The 13,249-nt window shown below is 43.1% G+C and overlaps 2 long non-coding RNA genes across 2 annotated transcripts; both read right to left on the reverse strand.

The window, feature by feature from the left end:
* Positions 1-426: 426 nt before the first annotated feature.
* On the reverse strand, positions 427-6,554 carry LOC106608454 (uncharacterized). The gene is made up of 4 exons (XR_001329513.2): positions 6,461-6,554; positions 3,424-3,618; positions 1,049-1,217; positions 427-967 (listed from the first exon to the last, which is right to left on the reverse strand). It is a non-coding gene; the product is annotated as an uncharacterized lncRNA (long non-coding RNA).
* A 3,736-nt stretch (positions 6,555-10,290) lies between these two features.
* On the reverse strand, positions 10,291-11,684 carry LOC123743729 (uncharacterized). The gene is made up of 2 exons (XR_006770557.1): positions 11,629-11,684; positions 10,291-11,271 (listed from the first exon to the last, which is right to left on the reverse strand). It is a non-coding gene; the product is annotated as an uncharacterized lncRNA (long non-coding RNA).
* Between the last annotated feature and the right edge of the window lie 1,565 nt (positions 11,685-13,249).

Here is a 13,249-nt window from a genome sequence, read left to right on the forward strand (position 1 = left end):
CACCAGCTCTGTCAGGAGGAATGGGCCAAAATTCACCTAACTAATTGTGGGAAGCCTGTGGAAGGCTACCCGAAACATTTGACCCAAGTTAAACAATTTAAAGGCAATGCTACCAAATACTACACATACACACTATTGAGTGTATGTAAACTTCTGACCCCTGGGAATGTGATGAAAGAAATAAAAGCTGAAATAAATCATATATATATATATATATAATGTCCTAGCCTACCTCTTTCAGGTAATACATTCAATTCAGTATTAGCCTTATATTTAGTTAATTAATGATGGCTTATGTATAATAATAAGCTTCTAATTTATAGCCTCTGTCTCTTGCGTAATACCCAAGCGCCTGAGCTCCGCTAACCTCTCCTTAAAAAAACATTCCTTAGCTCTTGGTCCCCATGCAGGAAAAACTAGAATAGCTTGCTGGATATTATTATTATTTTATTTTTGTTAGCATTTCTTATAACAATAGACTATTGGAAGAAGGATCCAAGCTCTTTTCTGCCGAATGTTAAATACAGCAGCCAAAAGGAATCGCGCGTAGTTTTGAAAGAAACGCGAATGAGCGATGACGGTAGGCTATAGCAGCTATTTATTCAGACCCATAATCATTCAATCTTCGTGAAGAGAAGTGAAAGCCTATATAGCTAGCATAATAATGGCTTATTAGGCATAAAGTCTATTGTTTAGGGACAGGAGCTAGATAGCGTTAGAGAACAGGAGACATTTTTTTTTTTTTTTTACATTTTAACTACTAAGTTTACCATCCCGGATCTCCATCGGAGCCTTGTTAGCCAGCCGTTCTGATTTTCTCACTCTCCTTCTCTCCCCTCCTTTCCCTTTAGAGTGTCTTGCTGAGTTTGCGGTGCATTCTATCACTGGCCTCCATCTGAGCCTTGCTATCCGACAGTTGTTCTAGCTGTCTTCTCATCTGGGCCATATCCAGCTGGGTGACTTGACACTGTTAAATCAAGCAAAATCAATCAATCAACCAAACATCAGTCAGTCTATCTAAATATCTATGCATCCATCCATACCTCACCTGTTCTCTCAAGCACGCCGACTCCTCCCTAAGTGCGGTGGCGGTCATGGCTAGCTGCTCACTACGCTCCCGGCACTGGGACTGCATGTTCACTGCGTTGGTTAAAAGGGACTCGACGCTCACTGCTATGGATTCACACTGGTCCTTTGACATGGTGGTGATGGGTGGTCTATATAGGTGAAGAGAGGGATGGATGGGAGGAATTTAGAGACTGGTCCTATGACATGGTGATGATGGGTGGTCTATATAAGTGGAGAGAGGGAAGGAAGGAGAGAGAAAGTAGGAGAAGTTGTGTCTGAAAAGCTTTAAATGTACATCTGTCTAACGCTCCTCTCTCTAAACACTGGATACTCACTCATACACTGGAGGCCTGGGCCTCGTACGGCCAGAGCTTAGCCCGGCATCTGAAGCTTACAGGGGCTTGGGTCACACCACCGAGCCCCTGGCATAACAACCAGGGCAGACAGGGTGCGTGTTTGCCTGCCTGTCTGTCTGTGTGTGTGAGTATCGTGATGCAGATAGAGACATAGACAGCCAGGCCACGCCCTATAACCTGTGCGCAAACAAGGTGAAGGTGTGTGTGAGCGGAACTCTCAAAACAGTCATGCTAACCTATAGGTACCACTGGACTCTACAAACAGTCATGCTAACCTGTAGGTACCACTGGACTCTACAGACAGTCATGCTAACCTGTAGGTACCACTGGACTCTACAGAGAGTCTTGCTAACCTGTAGGTACCGCTGGACTCTACAAACAGTCATGCTAACCTGTAGGTACCACTGGACTCTACAGACATGCTAACCTGTAGGTACCACTGGACTCTACAGTCATGCTAACCTATAGGTACCACTGGACTCTACAGTCATGCTAACCTGTAGGTACCACTGGACTCTACAAACAGTCATGCTAACCTGTAGGTACCACTGGACTCTACAGACAGTCATGCTAACCTGTAGGTACCACTGGACTCTACAGTCATGCTAACCTGTAGGTACCGCGGAACTCTACAAACAGTCATGCTAACCTGTAGGTACCACTGGACTCTACAGTCATGCTAACCTGTAGGTACCACTGGACTCTACAAACAGTCATGCTAACCTATAGGTATGGCTGGACTCTACAGAGAGTCATGCTAACCTGTAGGTACCACTGGACTCTACAAACAGTCATGCTAACCTATAGGTACCACTGGACTCTACAAACAGTCATGCTAACCTGTAGGTACCACGGGACTCTACAGACAGTCATGCTAACCTGTAGGTACCACTGGACTCTACAAACAGTCATGCTAACCTGTAGGTACCACGGGACTCTACAGACAGTCATGCTAACCTGTAGGTACCACTGGACTCTACAAACAGTCATGCTAACCTGTAGGTACCGCTGGACTCTACAAACAGTCATGCTAACCTGTAGGTACCACTGGACTCTACAAACAGTCATGCTAACCTGTAGGTACCGCTGGACTCTTCAGACAGTCATGCTAACCTATAGGTACCACTGGACTCTACAAACAGTCATGCTAACCTGTAGGTACCGCTGGACTCTACAGTCATGCTAACCTGTAGGTACCACTGGACTCTACAAACAGTCATGCTAACCTGTAGGTACCGCTGGACTCTACAAACAGTCATGCTAACCTGTAGGTACCACTGGACTCTACAGACAGTCATGCTAACCTGTAGGTACCGCTGGACTCTACAGTCATGCTAACCTGTAGGTACCACTGGACTCTACAGTCATGCTAACCTGTAGGTACCGCGGAACTCTACAAACAGTCATGCTAACCTATAGGTACCACTGGACTCTACAAACAGTCATGCTAACCTGTAGGTACCACTGGACTCTACAAACAGTCATGCTAACCTGTAGGTACCGCTGGACTCTACAGACAGTCATGCTAACCTGTAGGTACCACTGGACTCTACAAACAGTCATGCTAACCTGTAGGTACCGCTGGACTCTACAGACAGTCATGCTAACCTATAGGTACCACTGGACTCTACAGACAGATAGAACTGAGTGATCTGTCTCTACAAGTGGCCTGAAAGAGGCTTTACTCCTGGCTAATCTACCCTTCATCCCCCCTCCTCTCTCTCTCTCTCTCTCTCTCTCTCCCTCTCCCTCCCTCCCTCCCTCCCTTTTCTGGGCTTTCAAACACACTTCAGGTGTACAACAAATAAAGACATTAAAATTCTAAAGGAATTTAAACAGTGAACTGAACAGCAGCATTCAGTCACACTACTGCCTACACTACAGCCTTTTGTAGGCTATTTGTCCATTAGTTCCATTGCAATTAACAAGACTTGTCTGCAATATTTGACAACATTAAACCCTGCCAAAGAATGGCAGGTGCCTGTTCAATACGGAGCACCTTGTTCAGGTAGGTAGATCCTCAGCTAGATGTATTATCCCGTTTTCTGGCAGTGCAGGTTCAAATCAACAGCATCTCTTCCTTCAACAGCGCGTTGTCTTCCCTCTCTTCCTTCAACAGCGTGTCGTCTTCCCTCTTCCTTCAACAGCGTGTCGTCTTCCCTCTCTCCCTCGAATTTTGCTGGAGCACGCACGACTGGTGCGTGCCATTAATCCGAGAAGATGAGCGAGCGAGAGGGAGAGAGCGGGAGAGATAGGGTAGGAAAGAGGGGTTAATGCCAATAGCAGTAAACTCCTCTTCCTTTAAATCTCTAGTAATTGAACAGGCCCAATCAAGATCCAGATTATCAGCCTACATATGAGTTTATAGGACGAAGTCAGCATAGATGTAATATTTATACTGTAAAGAACAATAATGAGCGACACTAACTGCAGACTGACCAGAATATTATAGAAACATCCAACGTTGTTGTAAAAACTATTGGTCGCTAAATCTGGAGAGATGTCGGACCATGTAAAAAAAAAACTGTTGGTCACTAAATCCGTCTAGAAGGATACGGAAAAAACGGTCGGCTGTGAATGCCCTCTCCAGTCTGAGCGGTCGGCTGTGAATTCCCTCACCAGTCTGAGCAGTCGGCTGTGAATGCTCTCACCAGTCTGAGCGGTCGGCTGTGAATTCCCTCACCAGTCTGAGCAGTCGGCTGTGAATGCTCTCACCAGTCTGAGCGGTCGGCTGTGAATTCCCTCACCAGTCTGAGCAGTCGGCTGTGAATGCCCTCACCAGTCTGAGCGGTCGGCTGTGAATTCCCTCACCAGTCTGAGCAGTCGGCTGTGAATGCTCTCACCAGTCTGAGCGGTCGGCTGTGAATTCCCTCACCAGTCTGAGCAGTCGGCTGTGAATGCCCTCACCAGTCTGAGCGGTCGGCTGTGAATGCCCTCACCAGTCTGAGCGGTCGGCTGTGAATGCCCTCTCCAGTCTGAGCGGTCGGCTGTGAATGCTCTCACCAGTCTGAGCGGTCGGCTGTGAATGCTTTCACCAGTCTGAGCGGTCGGCTGTGAATGCCCTCACCAGTCTGAGCGGTCGGCTGTGAATGCTCTCACCAGTCTGAGCGGTCGGCTGTGAATGCCCTCACCAGTCTGAGCGGTCGGCTGTGAATGCTCTCACCAGTCTGAGCGGTCGGCTGTGAATGCCTTCACCAGTCTGAGCGGTCGGCTGTGAATGCTCTCACCAGTCTGAGCGGTCGGCTGTGAATGCCTTCACCAGTCTGAGCGGTCGGCTGTGAATGCCCTCACCAGTCTGAGCGGTCGGCTGTGAATGCCCTCACCAGTCTGAGCGGTCGGCTGTGAATGCTCTCACCAGTCTGAGCGGTCGGCTGTGAATTCCCTCACCAGTCTGAGCGGTCGGCTGTGAATTCCCTCACCAGTCTGAGCGGTCGGCTGTGAATGCTCTCACCAGTCTGAGCGGTCGGCTGTGAATTCCCTCACCAGTCTGAGCGGTCGGCTGTGAATGCTCTCACCAGTCTGAGCGGTCGGCTGTGAATGCTCTCACCAGTCTGAGCGGTCGGCTGTGAATGCCCTCTCCAGTCTGAGCGGTCGGCTGTGAATGCTCTCACCAGTCTGAGCGGTCGGCTGTGAATTCCCTCACCAGTCTGAGCAGTCGGCTGTGACTGCCCTCACCAGTCTGAGCGGTCGGCTGTGAATGCCCTCTCCAGTCTGAGCAGTCGGCTGTGAATGCTCTCACCAGTCTGAGCAGTCGGCTGTGAATGCCCACACCAGTCTGAGCGGTCGGCTGTGAATGCTCTCACCAGTCTGAGCGGTCGGCTGTGAATGCCCTCTCCAGTCTGAGCGGTCGGCTGTGAATGCCCTCACCCGCTATATACTTAGAAATGATTGGTTTTGGTTCTGTCCTCTATAGTGCTGTCCTGTTAGAACATGATGTTGAGGCCTATCACTGTGCTCTTGATAGTCACCACCACACCCACACACACACACACACACACACACACACACACACACACACACACACACACACACACAGAAACAGCTGTTTCCTTTGAAGATGTTTATATGATTTTGGTAGTCTGAATGACTTAATGTTATTGTTGTAGTTCTATAAGACAAAGATATGTACACATGTAAACAGCATTAGTTAACCGTTATAACTATATATACAGTACCAGTCAAAAGTTTGGACACACCTACTCATTCAAGGGTTTTTCTTTATTTTTACTATTTTCTACATTGTAGAATAACAGTGAAGATATCAAAACTATGAAATAACACATGTGGAATCATGTAGTAACCAAAAATGTGCTAAACAAATAAAAAATATATTGAGATTCTTCAAAGTAGCCACCCTTTGCCTTGATGACAGTTTTGCACACTCTTGGTATTCTCTCAACCAGCTTTCCCCTGGAATGCTTTTCCAACAGTCTTGAAGGAGTTCCCACATATGCTGAGCACTTGTTCACTGCTTTTCCTTCACTCTACTTTTGACTGGTACTGCATATATACACATTAAATGGCATTAAACTTATAACATGTCTATAAAGGGCAATAAACACAGCATCAATGTAAACATGAACTTAAGAGAGAGAGATAAACTAATTACCTGGATTGACAAAGGGTCAAGATTTATGGCACCCTCTCTCTCAAGCCTCCTGTGAGAATCTTACCAGATCTGCCCTGGCGCCACAGGGTCGTAAATTACTCTGCGCATGAACAACCTCCAAGAACTGTCTGGGATGACTAGAAGCTCGCACATCGCAGCGCAATAAAACACCTTAATAAGGCTACTATGGAAAACATTGTGGAAGCGTGTGCATGCAAAAGACTGTGTTTAACAATACAACAACTAAACCACTTCTGCAGCCGATGCAATAACAGTTACGGCAGTACTGACTAATACTACATACGATAAACAGGCAAAGCAGTATTAGAATTATGTCTGAAAGCTATCAAAATAACAGTAAGTATTTAGTGGTAATTACCTATTATTACACAGCATGTAAAACCCAGATAAACAACCCTGCACTTACATTGCAATGCCCGCACAACAGTCAGACACTCGTGTTTACTGTAGACAAAAGTCCTGAGAAACATGCGTCTCTCCGTTCGGACGACTAAAACAGTCTGACCTGAGTGGGAGGGTACAGTGTGGAGAGACGCATTTCTAAGCGCTCTGATTGGTTGGGAATGGCAGGGCTATGATGGGTAATTTAGGTAGGCTGAGCAGCCAAACTAATGGGTTTAAATTTCTTGATAAATTTAACATTTCAATAACCTTGAAAGAATATGCAATTGTTTTTGATGCGATTCCAAGGGGGGGTTGTATCTCTTATAAATTCCTCTGTGGTTGATGTAAGTAACATAGATTTATATTTTATTAACATCAAAGATAAAGGTAGTAATAAATAGATTAGGAATATTGTTTGTGATACTACAATTCCCTCAGCAAGATTATTTTGGTCAAATATCTATGGTGATATAGAATGGGGGAAAGCATGGAAAATTGCTAACAAATATTGTATCAGTAACAAGGTAAAGGAAGTTTAATTTAAAATGTTACATAGAATTTATACTGTGGAACATGATTTGGAAAGATTCAAGCTGAATATTGACTATAAATGTGATTTCTGTGGAATGGAGGAGGAGACCATTTTGCATTTGTTTTTTACCTGTATTTATAGCAGAATGTTTTGGATTGACATACAGAATTTTGTTACAAAAAATTTTATTAAAATAGGACCAGTTGTACACTTTAATGGATTTGATATAATGATTTATTTCAGAAATTATGACATTGATAAAGATGTAGTATATATAATTAAGCTGCTAATAATATTAGGTCAATTTCATATTCACAAATGCAAATTGTCTAATTCAAAACCTAACTTTTTTCACTTTATAAATGAGTTTAAACAATATGGCACCACTTTAACTAAAGTCAAAAACAAAAAGGCAATTAAATGTCAACGATGTTGGTGATGTCAACGATGTTGGTGATGTCAACGATGTTGGTGATGACAACGATGTTGGTGATGTCAACGATGTTGGTGATGTCAACGATGTTGGTGATGACAACGATGTTGGTGATGTCAACGATGTTGGTGATGTCAACGATGTTGGTGATGACAACGATGTTGGTGATGTCAACGACGTTGATGATGACAACGATGATGATGTCAACGATGTTGATGATGTCAACGATGTTGGTGATGTCAACGATGTTGGTGATGTCAACAAAGTTAAAGCTTGGTCGCAAATGTGTCTTCCAAATGGACAATGACCCCAAGCATACTTCCAAAGTTGTGGCAAAATGGCTTAAGGACAACAAAGTCAAGGTATTGGAGTGGCCATCACAAAGCCCTGACCTCAACCCTATAAAACAATGTGCGAGCAAGGACGCCTACAAACCTGACTCAGTTACAGCAGCTCTGTCAGGAGGAATGGGCCAAAATTCACCCAACTTATTGTGGGTTAAACATATTTATGTTTAACTTGGGTTAAACAAGTTAAACATATTTAAAGGCAATGCTATCACTTCTGACCCACTGGGAATGTGATGAAAGAAATAAAAGCTGAAATAAATCATTCTCTCTACTATTATTGACATTTCACATTCTTAAAATAAAGTGGTGATCCTAACTGACCTAAAACAGGGAATTTCGTTGTTGCTGATTGAGAGTCATACATAGGCAGCCTGTTTTTCCTTTAGGGTTTGTGGGTGAGTCATTTCTGTTTAGTGTTTTGCACCTGACAGTACTGTTTGGCTGTCGGGTTCTTGTTTTTTGTCTAACGTGTTCTTTCTTGAATAAATTCATTTAAGATGAACACATCCTCCACTGAACCTTGGTCTCATTTTGACGACGGCCGTTACAAGAATGGAATTAACAGCAGTAGATATATTCATTTGCCAACAGGGGCTGCTGCCCAGTTCATTGGTTATTCTGATAGTTAACATTTTGAAAATGGATTCACATTACATCAATATTTTAAGTATGATCCTTCAATGTTGACGGCTGAGTGGTTGGAATTACCCCCTCTTACTTTTGCTCAAATGTAACAAAAATACCAATATTGTTTAACCTTTAGGGAAAGTCTAAAAGGCTTCCTTGGGACATCCTGTCAACTTCAATGGGATGAATCGGAGGTCCCAACGAGCCGTTTAAATGGTTGACTTAAGGACAGGGTTAGGGAAGGGTTATGGTGAAGGTTAGGGTAAAAGGGTTTAGGGTATGGACGTCCCAGGGATCCCTAGTAACACTAACCATTATTTTTGCACGTTGCCCACTCTGGAAATCATAGAAGATTGTATTTTGCACTGATATGAGGATATGCAGGTTGAATGTAGATCATTTGCGCCTCGAACGTTGAACCATGAAAAGACTTTGGATAACGGCGCATTTGGGCCCTTGTGACCTGAAGACAAATACGAGCAAGCATCTACCAGAATCAGAAAGTGCTATACTTGAGGTAGGTAAGCTTATAGGTAAATGACTTTGGCCTTGTATAGATTACCTGTGCGTTATAGCCTTGGCTTGTTAGCTACTGTTGTTGAAAGCGCCATAATTGGCAAGCTATGGCCATGCATCTCCCTTCAGACTAGCTAAATTTGACAGCTTCGCTCCGACGTGTGTCGTTAGTTATAACGTTAGTTCCAACTTGTTACCTGCCCACCATTGTCATTACCGCCGCTTTATTCCTTACTGCTGTAATTGTAAAGTGCAAACCATTTTTATGAGAACTTCTCTCTATTTTGGAGTCTTGTCAGAGTGTCTGCTTTCAACTTTGTCTTCGAATATATTAGTCAGGGAAACATGGTTGGTGTTTTTATTATTTAACCAGGTAGGCCAGTGGAGAACAAGTTCGCATTTACAACTGCGACCTATTTGTGGGAGGAGATGGAAACAAGCAGGCTGTCGAAAAATAGGAATAAATCCCAAACTGAGGCTTAAATGCAAGCCTCGGTTTAGGATTTTTACTGCTTTATTTCTACCTCTTTCTCCAGTATTCTGATTTTGTTACCTGGAACAAACGCTATTTAGGTTTACAGGACATTTTAAACAGCGCAGACTGACTCCTATTATTTCTTGTTTTATTTGAATATGGTTTGTATTTCGTTTTAAATTGTAGAACTGTGATGTCAAACGTGACAAATAAATAACATTTCTCTGGCAAAGGTGTTTCGTAGGTCCAATGGAACAGCTCTTATCATCCCTCTGCGCTGCACCTTCAAGTCTTATTTGCGGTGAATGGAGCTCCATCTGGCGGAGAAAAGCAGTACTGCACCAGCGGACGTCAAAGAGGACAGGCTTTAAATTAAAACACATCCAAGATGGTGACTCGTGTGAGTATTGAACGCCAATGTATTTTAGTTTAGTTGCCCCTCTTGTTGGTAAGATTTTCTGCTGTTTTAAAAATGTGAGTTCAACGGGGACACACACACTAAGCCCAAGTCCTCTCAGCTCTGAGTAGAAGTGGTTACTAGATACAGATATCAGACCAGTTTAGTTTCTACTAGCAGAGCAAAGACTTATGAAGGGAGGAAGGGAAACCACACCAGTCACAGCCCCTCTACTCTACATAATCCCCAGCATGCCCTACTGGTCGGTTAAAGGCAACTGGTAGAAGCTTTTAGAAGGTAACTCCGAGAGCTCTGTGTGTGTATATAGGTGTGTTGATTGATTTAAGCATATGTGAGTCTTATCAGGGTGTTTCCATGTGCAAAGATATGGCCCAATCTTCTATCCAAGGGGGGGGGTGCTGGGTGAGAGGAGGAGTTGGCAGGGGCATGTCAACAATGCATATTAAGTAAAGTAGCCATGTGCTTTGAGCACCAGGTCAAAACAGTGATGAGACACAGAAGTCCAGTCTAGGAGTTTTAATGATGAACCAGAGTGTACATAGTGAAACAGGATGAAATGAAAGATTATTGGATGTACATTAAAACAATTAACGTTAAATAAATGTCAGCAATCTCTATAAACCAAATAACACACCATAATTAATGTATGGTATATATATGTATGTGTGCATTCGTACAGTCTATATCTTTTAACAGTCAGGTGTATGTATAACATTGGCGTTAGTGCATCTGGCCCACTGACCTGTGGACAGAAATGTGAGCAAAAGGTAAGCTATTCATGCCTTATATTGGTTTTACCCAGGTGTTATAGCTACTGCTGTTGAAAAAAACATTAGCTCTAGCAAGAAGTTGAGTTTTCACTTGAAGATGTATTGATAAATGTTTGATATATTTTTTTTACAGGTTCATCATGATCCTGTGTCTTTGCTCTACAGTCCTTTTATTGAACTATGTAAATAAGATGTTTATGTACTAATACAATGTGCATTTTGCTTTGGAACGGACCGATGTTAGTCTGGCGTCTCGCCTCAGACCTGCTTACCATGGGTTACCCTACCAGTAATCTTATAGACTACAGACAATATAGCTCTGAGGGTCCTCAACACACACACACACAAGCATCTACAGTGCGCTCAAGGTCTCGGTCCAGGTAGAGGAGAACAGTGAACTATTTCCAATAAAAAGGTCCGACCACCCAGCCAGTGGCTCATTGTCCTTCACCTCTCCCCTTAGCGTCCTTCATTTCCGCCAGCCACTGGGCCACGGTCTTACCTCCTGCAGCAACAGAGCAGAACGCCACGCCGCCGAAGCGACTGTGCCCCGTCTCCCACCGCTTCGGCGACCCGCATTTGGCGCAGTCGTACTGCTCACGTTGCCTTCTCTTCCCGGCTGTCACCTCCTCTGTGTCCTCCACCATCCTCTTCCTCCTCCAAGCCGTTGTCCTTGGCACTGGAGGAGGTGAAGAGGAGCCCGTCTGTGGTCCTTGGGGGGCCGGGAAGTGCCGGGGGGGGGTTGTTGTCACATATCATGCAATGCATTCAACTACATACACTTGAACTACATGCCATCAAAAAAAACGAAGGAAAATAGAATTCCAACTTTGAGTTGATATAAAATGTTAGCTAAGGTTTTACGGGGTTGTCAGCGCTCAAATAAACAGAGTTTCTGTAAACCTTGTTTACAGCAGCTAGCGATCTACGGACGTTAAATTACACAGTTCAGGTAGCCCCTGTAGTCAAACAATTCGGTTGGCTAAACGTGTTATTGTCATATTTCAGCACATTTAGTCGTCGATGTTAACTTCATTGCAAATTAAGCACAATTACCTCACATACTCACCAGGTATGTTCAATGGCTGCCCCCGAAAAAAAAAATATTTTTGTGATGAGATGACGTTACCAGAACTTCGGAGGACGATGATTGGCTTAAAAAAAAACTTTTGGAACAAGCTCTTCATTGGTGGGTTTTTGCTCTCTTTCTCCAGTTTGGAACAAGCTGAAGTTCTGATTGGAGGAGAGGACTAATGGAACTATATGGGTATTAGGAACAGAGAAGAATGTGCTTCAAATATGCACGGCTGATCTCCTCTTGTTTGTCCATGGCACTGCATATTTTTATACTATTGCTTTAACTCTGCAATGATGCCATTTTGAAACAAAATCCTTCAGTTCCCTTCATTTGCTGTTTTGTCTTTAGGGAATCTTCTCTTCCAGTATCTCTCGCTGTCTTTTTGTAGATGTTCCGGGTATTGTATAGGATAATTTTCTCTCTTCTCTATATGTCTGACCTGCTCTGTTTTCAGTGGCATCTTCTAAAAACAAAGTCTACTTAGTTTGACTTGTGCACACCTTGGAGAATTTTCTAGATAAAATTAATTTAAAACATGTTTAAATGATCCTAAAGTAAAAAAGGTAAAAACGAATAAGAAAATGGATGTGCCATTTCCACCACGTTCTGTAATGTCCACCAGTTAAGTTTGTGATGGAAATGACACTTCTACAGTTTCTGGAGAAAAATGACAGGCTGCTTAGCGTGCTTTGGTTAGTATTACAGTTAGCATGTAGTTTACACTAAATACACTATTTTTTTCAACATTTCTACCACAAATTAATGAAATTATAGGCTGTTTGGAAATGACTGTAAAAAAAAAAAACCAATTCTCTACACAAACAATATTTACCTCAATTTCTGTCCGCTGCAGCCATGTGCTTCAGTGTCACCATGTTTCCATGGTAACTAAATTAACATTTTCTTCATTAAATGAGGTATTTGTCCTCAGTGGTTGAAATAACACCACTACAGGTATATTTTGAGTAAACAATATAAAAGGACATACTCACAATAAATGTATTTTATTTCATTGATTCTTTCTCCAGTTGATAACAATTACACATTATATAAATGTTCTTTCATCGAAAAAAGTCTGGGTCAGGGACAAGGGCAAAACAGTGAATTTTAGGTATAAAATGCATCTGAAAAGTAGCTAAATATACTTGAGAGAGGTGTTAAAAAAAAGTCTGGGGTGTTTGTAGTGTGAACTTAACAAAGAATATAAACTTTTAATCAAATCCCCAAAATGGATCCCGAGACAGAAGTGCCCATAGTCTCAAAATCACCCTCCATAAACAAGATTTAACTCCTGTGGGGTTTAGGTTTAACACATTTAGACAACCCTTCTACAAGTTAGATCCTGACAAAAAGTGACAGGTTCTCACAGTAAGAAAAAGCATTTAAAAAAACAACGATTGAAGGCTAAATACAGCAGCCGTGTCGGGATTCCGTACAGGGTTGGTGAGTAGGTTCATCCTTGGTAGAAAATACCCCCCTTTGAATTTGCTAATTCCCTGTGGCACAAACTCGACTAGTGAGCAATATCCTGTCAATAGCGACACAGCTGTTTGGGTTTAGTTCAGCAGTCCTGTTGCACTTACCCAACATTTACATTTAAGTCATTTAGCAG

The sequence above is a fragment of the Salmo salar genome, chromosome ssa07, assembly GCF_905237065.1.
Source record: "Salmo salar chromosome ssa07, Ssal_v3.1, whole genome shotgun sequence".
Taxonomy (NCBI): domain Eukaryota; kingdom Metazoa; phylum Chordata; class Actinopteri; order Salmoniformes; family Salmonidae; genus Salmo; species Salmo salar.